At 41.7% G+C, this 15,202-nt stretch overlaps 1 pseudogene; it reads right to left on the reverse strand.

Annotated features, from left to right (window-relative positions):
* Nucleotides 1–1,962: 1,962 nt before the first annotated feature.
* Nucleotides 1,963–10,285, reverse strand: LOC118576115 (annotated as a pseudogene).
* Between the last annotated feature and the right edge of the window lie 4,917 nt (nucleotides 10,286–15,202).

Consider the following 15,202-nt stretch of genomic DNA (forward strand, 5'->3'; position numbering starts at 1 on the left):
GGTAGAGAAATTAAGCTATTAAACATTTTATGTCTCGATTTATTCATTAAATCCGGGTGAGCAATACTTTTATCTCTGGAAATGAAGTATCATCATGCCTAAACTCTATTTTATTTACCCATAAGAACACTAATCTGGAACCCATAATATGTACTTGGAGGACCTAGTGCAGACCCGTGCAGGCCCTGTCTGTGCTGCTTCCGTCTCTAAGAGTCCATAAAAGCTTTACTAGTGTTTATTTAGAGGGCCTTGTTTTCTTGGTGTCCATTATTCCCTCAGGCTCATAAACTATTTTCCAACTCCTCTTCCATGGTATTCCGAAGTCTGGGGGCATGGATTTTATTCAGACATTCCATTTATAGGGCTAAGAGTTCCAAGAGCTCTCACTCTGTGCACTGTCTGTCTGTGGGTCTTTGTATTTGTTCCTATCTGCTGCAGGAGAAAGCTTTTCTGATCATGACTGACCAAGGAACTGATATATGAGTACATCAAAATTTCATGAAGAGTCATTTTTTTTCAATATGTTTCTTCCTTATTTTTCTTTTAGTCCAGTATCACTTCGTTTTCCAATAAGTTCCTAGGCTATTGGTTGGTGGAGGGGGACTATATGATCACAAGGAAACAGAAGTGTGGTGTTGTTGTGCCCTCTTGTGGCCAAAGTTAGTCATTTGCTTGTCCTGCATAAATGAAGATGTGAATACTAGATGTTGGAGTGCCACCTTGTGGAAGTGAGAAGCTAGTGCACTTCAGTAGTGTCTTCTCTCATAGTTCTTGGTGTGCAAGCACGTTTTCTCTCTCAAAAAAGAAACCCAACCTTAGCAATAATGGAAAGTTACACTTGTTCTTCGGTGAGATTCATGATCACCCCTCCACCTGGCAAAAGTCCAAAGGTCTTTCAGACCAATGAAAATGCTAGGGAACCCAGGTTACTGAATGTCATTGGATAATCCAGGCTAGTGTCTTCTGTCTAGTGCAATGGGACACTCTTCTCCCAATACCCAGCTAAAAGTTCATATTCTAGAAGCCGTGTCAGGTGTGGTAAAAATCTAGTCATTATCTTGAATCCCTCAAACAAATGGTATATTTTATGATGCGCTAATAGGAACTCGATTGTTTGTGGTTGTAGGACACCAAGAAGAAACTGCCTTCCGTGGTGGTTCCCACTGTTAGCTTGCAAACTCCAGGAGGAAGGCAGAGGTAGGCAGATATCTAGGAGTGGAATATCTTGGTCCACATAAATATGCTAAGTACACATGAAAGAAAACCTGTTCCAAAATACGATTTTCTGGTTATTTGAAACCAAGATGAACTTGCCATTGCAGATATACTGTGTGTCCCTTCTGCACACAGAGTATAAGATCAAACTTTATCATGCCAAGAGAATATTCATGACAAACTCAGAAACCCAAGCAACCAGGCAGTGATTAAGAACAGAAGTGATTAAAACGTGAATTTTGAAATGTAGCCAGGTGCTGAGTGTACCACTTAGAGTAGAAACCAGAGGAGGTTGTTCTTCACATGCAGCAGAGAAAGAAAGCTCAGAGCTCCTGTTTAGTTTCTCCTGGCAAGGGATGATGTGAGAGAGGGTGGCTTCATTAGTCCCTAAAACCAAGGCAGGCTTCTACCCTTCTCATTGCAAGGTAAACATTTGAGGATCAAGCTGGGAAGTGGCTATGGCTAGCAGAGCACCCCTCCTGTCCCATCTCTAAGGATCTTCACAGAAGGGAATGCACTCCCTGTCAGGGGGCATCCTCACAGGGTCATCAGATGGGTTGTGCCCTTAATGTGCCCCACCTCTCCGTGGAGCTAATTTCCTGCCCATCAGCCCCTTGAAAACACTGAAGAGGTAACAAAGGCCTCAGGCGAGATTCCTGTAGGTGGAGCAATACAGAGCAGCCAGCAGCCTAGCATGTGTTAGGAAGTGGAGGGTGCCCAAGATAGCAGGTGCAAGGAGCCAGATGTCTAGGTGAGCCAGCCAAGGATGCCCACGACTTTGGTGCTGGGGACCCAGGGCGAGGGCGGGAGGGAGTGATGGGTGGGGAAACTGGTGAGCTTGCAGAGCTCAATGGCAGCTGCAGAGAGGGCTTGGGTGAGGTGGCAGCTGGGGGAGTCAGTCTTAGGAAACCCAGAGGCCAGGAGTGGAACTTGCAAAAGCTGGGCCTGGAAAGCCACACAAGAGCTCATAACAGGGCCAGAGAAGGGGAAAGTAGTTGGAAAGAGCTCTAGCCATCCGGATCCAGCCTCTGGAGACCCGCCCCTCCAACCTTTCCTCCTGTGTTTTGTTTGCTTAGGGGTTTTGTTTATTTGTTTGTTTCTCTGTAGTTTTGGTGCCTGTCCTGGGTCTCACCCTGTAGACCAGGCTGGACTCAAACTCACAGAGATCCACTGGCTTTGACTCCCAAGGCCTGGCATTAAGGCACGTGCCACCACTGCCCAGCTCCTGCTTCGGTATTATACAGCCCCTACTTTGACTTTTCTCTGTCTCCTGCCCTGCGATTCTGGGGATGGAACTTAGATCCTTGTGCATGCATGGTTGGTAAGTGTTTCACTATGAAGCCACATCCCCAGACAGGTATCCACAATGCTTTCTCAGCAAAGTGCAAAGCTCTGACTTTGACCTCCTTGTTGGGCAAAACCCTCTCTCAAGTCCAGCTGGTGACTGTGTGGCTCAGGTGGGGACTCAGGACTCCTGGCTTGACTTCATTCCTGACAAGAGACCATGAACTGTGGCTCCCCTTCCCTCATCTCTCTGAAGTGGCCTGTGCTAGTTGAGTCCAAAATCTGATGCAGCAACAGACCATTGTTCCAAGTGCTTGGCTGTGTCCCAGGAGCAGAATTAAGATCTCCTTGTGCCTCAGAGGGACAACTACTGTCCTGTTATATGGAAAGAGTGACATTCCCATCAGGCAGGTCCTCACAGTGACAGATGGCATGGGTTATAGCTGGGGCAGACTTGGTGACACAGGGAGGAAGACTTGGGGTGAGGGGAGTCCATTATGTATTGTCTGGAGGTGGCTGACAACAGCCAAACATGGGAAGCCATGTCAGTGGTAGATACATGGTGACAGAAGAGACCACATCGCTATGCTCTTTGGGGCACCTTCTGTGGCCCCTGCTTCTGTTTGTCTCAGCTGACTTTTCCAGTCAACCACCATGAGAGGGTCCTTGTTCTATTTTCCCAAAATATTTTTTAAGTATTGTAAATTAAAGAAATTTTAGATAGTAAAAACTGTTCAATTAAGAAGTCTTACCTTTTGCTTTTCATCTAGTCCCTCAGTTTGCTGTACATCTCTTGGACTTGATAAGGAAAACAGACCACACAGGCATTATTAGACAAAATAATCCACTAAGCTTAAGGGATTACATCAAGAATCCTACCCCCTTCCCATTTCTTCACCTGGAAGACCCAGCATTAAACTCATCAGCAGTGGCAGGAATATTTCTCTGTTGCTGCAGCTCTTCCATTGCTATTACCAGCTTGGCAAAAGAAAACATAGAATTACACCAAGAGCTGTAAATAAAAAGTTTTCAGTTACATTTTTCCTTCTGCATTTGATTCATCCAAGAATCCCGGTTTTCTTGTAAGACCTTCCTGTACAGTCTTTTTCTTTTGCTTCAATATCCAGCTCCCAAATCATGACCCAGACACAACTTATTAGTTTAGAATGTTCGGCCCATCCATAAACATATATAAGGTCATAATGATCCATGATGTGCATAATTATTACATGCTAATAAAACATTTAAAAAGCAAAGTTCGGTGGCTCATGATGAGCAGCACCCGAATTTGACCTCTGGTCTACATACACATGAATAGGAACCTCCAAAATTATGTACCCACATGTGCATACAACAAACAAATGGAAATAAAACCTGTATGGTACATGCCATGAAATGGCATATGCAAATAAAATACAACAACCCAGGGCAGTGGAGCTCAAACTTGCAGATGTCCTCTCCTTCAGGGCTGGTACTGTCACACATTGTCTATTTTATTTTTTGGTGTTGTCTCTGAGCCTAGAGCCTCAGGGACCTTTACCCATCTTTATAACCAGGATGTCTGACCCAGCAAAAGTTGTATGTTCACAGCTGCACACTGAAAGGACACTAGCACATTTGATCATGTGGCTTTGTCTTTCTTCTGAGTCCCACTCTTGGCAGCCCTCGTCCTTCTCAGATACTCACTGCCTTATAAAAATAATTAGATTATATTATTGAATCTAGCCCCCCCACATCAATTCCCATATTTGGCCATTTTCTCTGCTCTAGGCAGTCTGTCAAGTCCAGTAATCAAATTATTGAAATCCAGCAATCAAAAGTCTCCTTTGGCTCACCTAATTAACATTCCTAATTAAAATTAAATACTTCAACCCAAGGCAAGATTTAGGGTTAGGGTTAGGAATAGGGTTATGGTTAGGGTTATGGTTCCTCAGGAGGTTAGTGTTAGGTTTAGGTTTAGGGTTGGGATTAGGGTTAGAGGGGGTGTTATGGTAGAGTTACGGTTAGGGTTTGGGTTAGGTTTAGTGTTCTTCAGGGTTAGGGTTTCTCATGGTTAGGGTTAAGGTTAGGGTTTGAGTGGGTCCTCAGATTAGGGTTAGGGTAATGGTTATGGTTAGGGTCAGAGTTATTGTTAGGGTCATACTTAGAGGATTAGGGTTACAGGTTTAGGGTAGCATTAGCATTAGGGTTAGTATTTGGGTTTAGGGTTAGGACTGGGGGCTGGGGTTAGTTTTAGGTTTATGGTTAGGTGTGGTCCTCTATTTAGGGCTAAGTTTAGGCTTAATGTTATGGTTTGAGTTGAGGGTGGTTATTGTTAGGTTTGGGGTTAGAGTTAGGATTTCGGTTGTTTCAGGCTTTAGGGTTAGGTTTAGGTTTGGGGATGTTCCTCTCAGTTAGGATTATTGTTAGGGTTAGCTTTGGGGTTATAGTTATTATTAGGTTTTGGGGGGTTAGGGTAGTTTATGTTAGGGTTTGGGTAAGAGTTTGGGGTTCGGGTTTATGGTTGGGCTTAGGGTTAAATTTTGGGTTAGGGGGACTATTCAGGTTTTTGGTTAGGATTAGGGTTAGGCTTATTGGTCAGGCTTAGGGTTAGACAGCTTTAGACTTTGGGTTATGCTTAAGGGAGATAAACTTGGCCAATTTTCCTATGGCCCATGATTAGAGTTAGGGTTGGTTCAGGCTTAGGCTTAGGGTTAGTGTTAGTTGAGATAGACTTGGCCCATTTTCATGTGGTCCAGTGTTAGTGTTAGTGTTAGGGTTAGTCTTAGGCTTAGGGTTTGGGTTTGGTTTAGGGGTGGTCCTCAGTGTTAGGATTAGGGTTAGGGTTAGTTTTGGGGTTATGGTTATGGTTAGGGTTAGTGTTTAGAGTTATGGTTAGGTTTAGTGTTTATTGTTAGTGTTTGGGTTAGAGTTAGGGTTTGCTGTTGGGGTTAGGGTTAAGTTTCGGTTTAGGGGGAGTACTCAGGTTTTTGATTAGTTTTAGGGTTAGGCTTATTGGTCAGGTTTAGGGTTAGACTTAGCTTTAGGCTTAGGCTTAGGCATAGGCTTAGGCTTAGGCTTAGGTTTAGGCATAGGCTTAGGGGAGATAGACTTGGCCAATTTTCCTATGGGCCATGATGAGAGTTAGGGTTAGGCTTAGGCTTAGGCCCTGGCTTAGGGTTAAGGTTAGGGGACATAGACTTTTCCCATTTATCTCTCTTCTCGACAGAGGCATTCTTTTGTCTCTTTGTGAGCAATATTCCTGTCTCCTTTTCTCTTGTATTTTATCTCTTTTTTTTATCTCTTATTCCCTGCCCTCTCTCCTTCTTGGGCAAAGAAATTCCCTTTGTGCTGAGAACTTTGTCATGGGGATCCTGTGTAGATTAATTTTGTTTCATACACATTCCTTTTTGTTTATTTATTTATTCTATTGTATTTTATTTTGAGACAAGGTGTCCTCAGGTATTGCTGCCTGTACTATAACTTACTATGTAGATAATCCAAGTTTATAGAGATCCACTGGGCTTAAATGAGTGTGCCATTAAGTCTGCCCTAATATGGTGTATGGGTGAGGAAATTATAAAAAGATAGACCGCATGTTTTATTCAAATACAATTTATGTTTTACTCCTTGGGATTAATTATGAAGTCCTGCAACCTAAAACTAAACTAACCTAACCCTAACCTTTCCCAATACCTAAAACACTAACCGTAACCCTAACCCTAAACCCTAACCCTAAACCCAAACACTAACCCTAACCAAACCTAACTATAACCGTAAGAATAACCATAAAACCCTAACCCTAAAACCATAATATAAAACCATAACCCTAAGACCTTAACCCTAAAACCCTATCCCTAAAACCCTAACCCTAACCCTAACCCTAACCCTAACCCTAACCCTAACCAGCTCTCATAGTACTTAAAGGTACTGTCATGCTACCAGAGGAGAAACGAAATTGTCATCCTTACCCAGGTGCACTGGGTAATTTTGTATGTCAACTTGACAGGAGCTAGAGCCATTAGAGGAAGGAGCCTCAGCTTAGGAAATGCCTCGATGAGATCCAGCTGTAAGGCATTTTCTCATTTAGTCCTCAATTGGGGAGAACTCCCATGGTGTGTCGTGCTATCCCTGAGCTGATAGTCCTGGGTACTGTAAAAAGGTGGGCTGAGCAAGCCAGGGAAGCAAGCCAGTATGCAGCTACCTCTCCATGGCCTCTGCATCAGCTTCTGCCTCAGGGATCCTGCCCTGTTTGAGTTCCTGTACTGACTTCCTTCAGTGATGAACAGCAATGCTGAAGTGTAAGCTGAAGAAACCCTTCTCCCGCCAAGTCTGCTTTTCATCATGGTGTTTTGTTGCAACAATAGAAACCCTAATTAAGACACCAGTTTTTTCACATAATGAACTATAGTAATGGCTGTCCTGGCATGATATACCTATTGGTGCTATAGTGGCACAAATGTTAGGGGAAATAACCAAAAACGACTCTGCTTGCATTTAAGGCCCTCTAAACCAGATGGAACCATGCCTGACACTGAAAATGGGTAAAGAACTTGTGGCTAGACTCTAGTAAAAGGTGTACCACTATCTTTTTGATACATTGAGATAGTACTTGTAGCAAGAGATCCCACAGAGCCATTGCTTCTGGCTTGATTTCCAGAGTTTTAGCACCTAAGCTTTGAACTACCTTGTGTATCACTGCTTTTTGTGATTGCTACATTTTGTTTGAAGTGTTTGATTGTTGTCTGAGTTCTTCATGGAGGATTTAGAGCCTTTGAAAAACTTAGTTATGCGAGTATTGGCAAACCAGGAGGTCTCCACACCATTAAGTGTGACTTCTTATTGATATGTCTGCACCCCAAACTACAGATTTTAAGACCTGTGACAGGTATATGGGAACCCATTAATTCTGATAACTTACTCAACACCTTTTGTGGAACTATCTTTGAGTACACCCAGACAAAGTAGGAATCCTCGCCAAAGCAGTACACAGTGTACACTGGCTACATCGCTAGCAGAGTAGTTGAGATTTTATCACCACTTCTGAAGCTGATGTTTATGTTTAAAATAATGTTTATGTGTGAATGTCAGCATACGTGCTCATGTGCATAGGTGCCATGGAGGACAGAAGAGCATGACAGAGTTCTTGAAGCTGGAGTTCCATGAAGTTGTCGCTCCATATGGGTGCTAAAATCTGAACTCCAGTTCTCTGGACAAGAACTACATGTTCTTAACCACTGAGCCATTTCTGCAGCCCATAATTTGTTATTCCCTAAAAAGAATATGCAGTCCTAATAATGTACAGTCTATAGATTTAAACAGAGTAGCTCCAGCTTCAAAATGTCTTTTGAAAATGCAATTTAGAAATAAAACTAATAATAATATGCTATGTGAGTCCCTGCTACAGCAACTGAACATGTTGGTTTTAGAACAGTCATAATGATGATATGACAATAGAATCCTGGCACAATTCATGATGAAGTCTTCAAGTAATTGAGTTTGCTAAGCAGAATAAGTTCAGTTGGGTCAAGTTGAAGCCAAGTCTGCACTGGGGTCAGGAGGCACAATTCTGATATTCTTTTCATGCTGACAAGAACTTTATTTCTGAGAAAGATTTTCTTTTGAGATTGGCAACACACTGGTTTCATCATTCCACTGTAGAAAAACAAATGACAATTACTGTCTTTCTGCCTTTGCTTAGGTAGGAGATCAAGGCCTTAGTCAGATCATCTCAGTAGCTGACAGACCAGGAGAACTGCCTCCTGCTAGGCAAAGCAAACAGCAGACAGCTCAGGCTGGTCACTACAGGGTAATGAATACACTGACTATCTTGGGCTGAAACAACAAATCAGACGAAAATGTTGTATCTATCCACTTCCTTTAGTCATTTATAAAAACATAAAATAAAGCCTTACATATTTACTGTTTATTAATGTGTAATTTGATGCTGGACATTTTGGCAGGCTATTCATACTTTATAAAATCCTAGCCAGGTACTAGCACTTGGGAAAAAGACACAAAGAAGAATGAATTTCAGTTTTAAGAAAGAAATAAAATAAGAGATTATTTTCTATAAAAGACACATTGCTGCATTTATCATGCAGCACTCAGGAGAATTGGAAACTTATAGATATTTCCCAGGGTTTGGGACTTGCATGGCCTCTGGAAAGCAGTGCCTTTGGGGTGCTTTATAGTGATGGGTACTAGTGGCCTCCATATAGAACCACCAGAATGAACTCCTGAGTATTTATCAGCCAGCTGTTTACAATTGAAATACTTAGTGTTTTCTGTGGGGTTGTAACTACTTTCTGAAAACTGGACCTGATCAGTGTTTGTGCTCTAGGTATATCCTATGTAGACCCTCTGGATGACTCCAGCTCTTTGGAGAAGTATACTGTCTGATTGTCAGTAATGTAGCTTCTATGGTTTCCACGTTACTCCTTTTGAAAGCAAGTTATGCTTCAGTGAGAACAAATGAATTAAAGAATAACAAGTTATTCTAAGAAAATGGGTTTACATTCTTTCCACTACCTACAGAACACATGTTCTTTTGTGCCTGAATAGGGATTTACACTTGAGTAAAATTCTGGTATTTCAAATAGTAATATGTAGCCACTGAAACAGTTGACAAGTTGTTATCTGGTTAGGGCAACCGTAACATGTAAGCTCCTGTTCTACCCTCTGGAGTGGCTAGAGCCTGTGGTTATTGACTCTGGAAGCCAAATGGAGAATCTTTCTTTCCTTTCTTTCTCTGAAAACACTCATGCTTGGCTTTTTGGAATGAGAAGCTCTGAAATCAGTCTCCAAAGTTTTCCTAGCTATCTCCAGATTTGAAGACAGCCCGACCCCATTATCTCCTTGCACCTTTATGACTAATTTTGCAAACTGGCTTTGTCAGCATGTTTTGATGATACCCAGAAACAGTATTTGTGGAGGTTTCTGATGTCCCTGTATTTTTGGAAGTGGTTGGCCCCTGGTATACTGTGGTAGCTGAATGGTGGGCTGTGATTGGTGGCTGTGTTTTGGTTGGGGCTATCTCACAAACTGATTAAATATGTTTGGCTGAATCTTAAAATGTTCAGCTAAAGCTGGCAGTTCAGCTAAAGACATCTTTGTTTCTCACAGCTGCAGCTGCTTATGTAAAGTCTGTTTTGAGCCCAGATAGCAGAAAGAATAGTTAACACCAGACCAGTTTAAAATCATGGAAGCATGGGGCAGTGGTGGTGGGGGATGATATAGTTCAAGATTTCTGCCCTATTATCAGTAACATTGTTACTGTTACTAACGACAATTTTATTAATGGAGAGGTTATGGCTTGTCAGGGTTCACAAGAGGAGGTCATAGGGTAATTTGTAGGAGTCCTTTCTCTTCCATTCTATAGGTCCAGGGAATAAAACTCAGGTAGTCATGCTCAGCAGAAAGACCCTTAACCTGCTGAGCTATCTCACCAGCCCGTATAGAGTCTCTTCATAAAACTTCAGAAACATTATGCTGTTGGGTAGATATACGGTATATAGAGTGTGATTTTCATTCTTTTTCAAGTTCAAAATCAGTCTTTTTTTCCATGTCCCTGTGGGGGAAAACCCATGTTACAAATAAAAGCTGGCTCTGCAGGTTATTTGATTCATAATATTTCTGATAACTGATTCAGGGACTAGATTGTTCCTGTCTTTCCCTATCTAAAAGCAGTTTCCTTTCATATATTGAAATATAAAAAGAAAGATGGGTATTTTCTCTGACTACTTTTAGATTAATCATGTTGGCAAAATGAATTTTCTTTAGATGTTTTTTGTTGAAAAGAACTGTTCTGGAGATTTGGTAAAAATTCTTTTCACACTAGAACCACTTGATTTTATGAAGAGCTATAATCCTGTCTTTGATGCTCAAACTGAGCATCAATACTAATCTCAAACTGCCAGAATGTCCTTGAATATGGATCAGATCTCTGAGTAAATACTTCATAATGCTGAAGTACAAATCAGCCAGTACAAATCAGCCAGTGTGATGAGAAAGCCCTGATGTGTAATGCATCTGGGTACAGGAAGATAAGCAGGAAGAAGTAATATCCTTAAGAATTTTAATGTCATCCTGACTTTGTGTCATGATATTTACCCAGAAAATTAAGTAGGGTATTCTTGTGACATGGATAACACATGTCCATCAGGGTCTAGAAAAGGCAAATTACTGGGATGTGAACAGAAGAGTAGACAGAGCTAAAAGGAAGAACAAAAAGTTACTTTTGTGTTCAGATGGATTTTTCTCTGTGTGTCCCCAGGAAAGGCTCATACACTGAATTTTTCATGTGTTGCTCATACTGAGATATGTTTGGATCATGGAGCTGGGGTATGTAATTGGAGAAAGAGGCACTGGGGTTATCTTTGAAGGATCTAGATGTCCTCAGAGCCTTCCTTCTGCTTTCCTTATGTGTCCAAGACCACATGCTCTCTCACCATGATGTTTGTCTCACTTCACGTCCAAACAGTGAAGCTAGATAACCTTGAACTGAAACCTTTGATAATGTTAGCCAGTGTAGACATTTCCTCCTTTACATTATTTTTCTGGAGCATTTATTCCAGTAACAGAACATGGCCTAAGGTATGAAAGAAAAAAATAATTGAATATTCTTAGAAAGACAGGAAAGAGTAGTGTTGTAGAATATTTGTTTAGCTAGGTAAAGATATGTTGCATTTGCTTATGTTGGGGAATATTTATTTAACTATGTAAAGATTTGTTGCACTTGTTTACACTGCATTTGTTTAATTATGTAAATACATGTTGCAGTTTTATCTTGCCTGCTTAAGGCACCTGATTGGTCTAATAAAAAGCTGAATGGCCATTAGAGAGGGAGGAGGTATAGGCAGGACTTCAAGGTAGGGAAGAAAGAGGAGGAATTTAGGTAGGGCAAGCTTAAGCTAAGGCTGAGCATTCCTAATTAATAGTAAGTCTCCATGTCTTTATTTGGGAGCAGGTTGGTGGCCCAAAGAAAATTTCAACTGCAGAGTAGTAACTTGGGTTTACTGACTATTTTACTGTGATTAAAGAACAGTGATTAAAAACAAGTTGAGGAAGAAAGGGTTTATTTGGCTCCAGCTTCCATATCTTTGATATTAGTGAAATAACTCAAACAGTTTGTTCATCAGTGAAGTTATCAGGACAGGAACTCAAACAGGGCAGGGCCTCAAGGCAGGAGTTGATGCTGAGGACATAGAGGACTGCTTCTTGCTGGCTTTCTTCCCATAGCTTCCTCAGATTGCTTTCTTATAGAATCCAGGGCCACCAGTCCATGGGTGTCCCCACCCACAATGGGCTGGGCCCTCCCTCATCAATCACAAATCAAGAAAATGTTTCTAGAGCATGTCTATAACCAAATCATTTTTTAAACTCTATATATTATTTTTAAAGACATTTCTTATTCATTTTACATATCAATCACAGATCCCCCTCTTCCCTCATTCCACCCCTCTAGCCTTTTCCCCTGATCCACCTCCCCATTCCCTCCTACAAGAAGGTAAGGCCTCCTTATATAGCAGCACCACAGCCAAATCTTATGGAGAAATTTTCTCTATTGAGGCTCCCTCCATTCCAATAACTATAGTTTGTGTCAAGTTGACATAAAACTAGCAAGAACAATTACTGTAGTAACGCAAAAAGAGTTCCACTCCTCTGAATAATGACTTCATGGGAGACCATTTGTTATTTTTGTAGGATTTTCTTTGTTATGAGCAGCCATTCAAAATTTATGGAAGTAAAGCTGGCCATGGTAACACAAGCTGATAATGCAGGCTTAGGAAAGAGGGTAACCATGAGTTTGAGACCACCTAAAGAGTGAGAAGTCAGACTTAAAAAAGCAATTAGTGTGCATTAGATGAAACAAAAATATCAAATGGACATAACACTGTGAACTGGATGATGATGAACATCTTTGCATCATTAAAACAAATGTTACACAGCATAAACGAATGTAACACATCTTAAAATAATATTCCACAACAGAAGAGTTTGCCTTATATCCAGCTTATGCATAATGAAGAAAAGAGAAATTTAAATATTAAAATAACAACTATTAGATTGTATGCAAGTTCTTTAGGATTATAATCCTTGGTTTACATCTAAAAACGAACTTTAGATGAAGAAGTATGAGCAGAGTCCAAAATAATGTTGAAAAAGAATAAGGAAGAGGAAAAGATCCCTGTTCAATTTTGGGTCATTTGGGCCTTGATTTTGACTATTATAAACTGCAGTTCAGGAAAAATTGAAAGTAAAAGCAGTATCACCTACAGCTATGCTGGTGACAGCTTGTCAGCTCCCTTACTTGAACCTCATTTAAATACATACCCTCTGTTTCCTGAAGATGATTCTGAAGTATGGGATGATGAATTTGATAATCAATATAATCTTTAATTCTCTCCACAGTCTAGGTCATGTCCTGGTGGCAGGTGTCACATTGCGGCATCTTGCCCAGAGGTCAGTACTGCTATCATCCAGGTGGAGACATCATGGTGCCTCACAATCTTCTTCAGAGACCTTGAGTCACTGCTAGAATCTGGGAGTCTCTGTCTGATATAAGAAGATTTTTGATCAACATTTTAAATGCCATATTCTGCAGATCTCTGAGCATTTGAGGACTGCCTGTCTTTGAGGTATGAATGACTGACTATCAGCTAGTATTCCCTAATTCACCAATATCTTAGCTGCTTCCATAAAGCTAGGGCTTAATGTCCCCTGAGAAGGCAAAGAAAGTGACAGAGGAAAGATTCCAGGGCTGAATGGGAACAGGAGAAAAGGGGTGAGTTGAGGTGTGGCTCAACTCTGAGAAGAGAAAGGACCTTCTGAGAAAAGGACCCTCTCAGGGGTGTGGTGATATTTTATTTATGTTAAAATGTGGTGATATTTTATTTGTGCTGAAATGTGGTGATATTTTATTTGTATGTTAATAAATTAAGTTTGCCTGGAGATCAGAGGAAATAGCAAGCCATTTTAAGTAAACCCAAAAGTCAGGCAATGATAGCACATGTCCTTAATCCAATCACTTGGCAGGCAGGGTTTCTGTATGTTCAAGGCCACACTAGGGTCAGAGCCAAGTGTGTTGACACATGCCTTTAATCCCAGTACCAACCATAGAAACCTGGAGGTCTGTATAGACAGGCAGTGATAAGGAAGTGTATTGGTGAAATTATTAATGCCATTCCACGTAGTTAAAAAGAAGGTTTACTTTGTGGGGTAACTTACATGTGAAGGGATAGTTTACAATGTCGCGACCACCTCGACCAGCAAGGAAGACGCAACACCGAGCTCTTCTTTCTGCAGTTTACTCAGAAACCTTGAACAATCTTCTGACCCTGGGGGGAGCCCCCCTCAGCCCTAATAGCCTCTGGGTAGCCAACCCTAACCTGCCACGTGGGCATCGGAGACAGGTCCATGTATATGGAAGTGAGCCAGATCCTAAAGCAAAGCAGAATATGGAATTGTTTACCACCAAGAGCGCTCACCATCGGGAAGGTGGAAGGCAGAAGCCAGTGCCATCTCTAGGGTGCAGCACACAGCTCTCTACATTACAAGGTCTGGGAAAGGTGTGGCACAGTCTGGCAGTGTTCTCTGGAGAACTCTGCTCGGTCTACCTCCAGCATCCAGGGTCCAGGAACCAAGAGAGCCGGGACATCTGGTCCCAGGTCTTCACGGACCTCCCTTTATCCCACCTTGTTGGCGTGACAGTTACTAAAGCCTCAATGGGTGTTGGAACCTCCAGATCAAAGCTGGAATGGCTACCCACTACAGAAGTGAGGTAGCTGGGCTAAGAGCAATAAATGTGTGGGTAGACAGGAAGTAGCCCACTTTTGGTAGCTGCAGAGCTGGTGAGGTAATGTTGGTTGGTGGCTCTCACTATTTCCCTGATCTCTAAGGCTTTCACCCCTATATTTGGCTCCATGATTTTTATTTAATAGGACCCCTTAGAAATCATCTACATTTGGCATCCAACTGTGGGGCAGGAATTCATAAAAAATGCCACTTAGCTGTGGCCTTACAACTCAGCCAGAGCACATGGCCAGAGCTGCACTCAGCTGGAGCTGCAAGGGGCCAGAGCTGCAACTGGCCAGACTGCTTGTGGGGTTACAGAACCCCTGGCTCATGCCCAGTGTGGCTAGGGCCAGAGCATGTGACTAGACTTTCTTTAGCTTTCTTCCCCTGGTGGGTAGTACTCTCTCTCTCTCTCTCTCTCTCTCTCTCTCTCTCTCTCTCTCTGATACATATTGGAAAGGAAGAAGTGAAGCTTTCCCTCTTTGCAGATGACATGTTAGTGTACATGAGTGACCCCAAAAATTCAACCAAGAAACTGATACAGCTAATAAAAACCTTCAGCAACATAGCAGGATACAAGATCAACTCAAAAAAAAAAAAAACCAGTAGCCCTCCTATATACAATAGACAAACAGGCTGAGAAGGAAATAAGAGATACATCACCCTTTACAATAGCCACAAATGATATAAAATACCTTGGGGTTACTCTAACTAAGCATGTGAAGTACCTATATGACAAGAACTTTAAGTCCCTGAAAAAATAAATTGAAGATGTCAGAAAATGGAAAGATCTCCCATGCTCATGGATAGGCAGGATCTTTAACATAGTAAAAATGGCAATCGTACCAAAAGCAATCCACAGATTCAACACAATCCCCATCAAATTACCAACACAGTTGTTCACAGATCTGGAAAGAATAATACTCAA

The sequence above is a fragment of the Onychomys torridus genome, unplaced genomic scaffold (genome assembly GCF_903995425.1).
Source record: "Onychomys torridus unplaced genomic scaffold, mOncTor1.1, whole genome shotgun sequence".
NCBI lineage: Eukaryota > Metazoa > Chordata > Mammalia > Rodentia > Cricetidae > Onychomys > Onychomys torridus.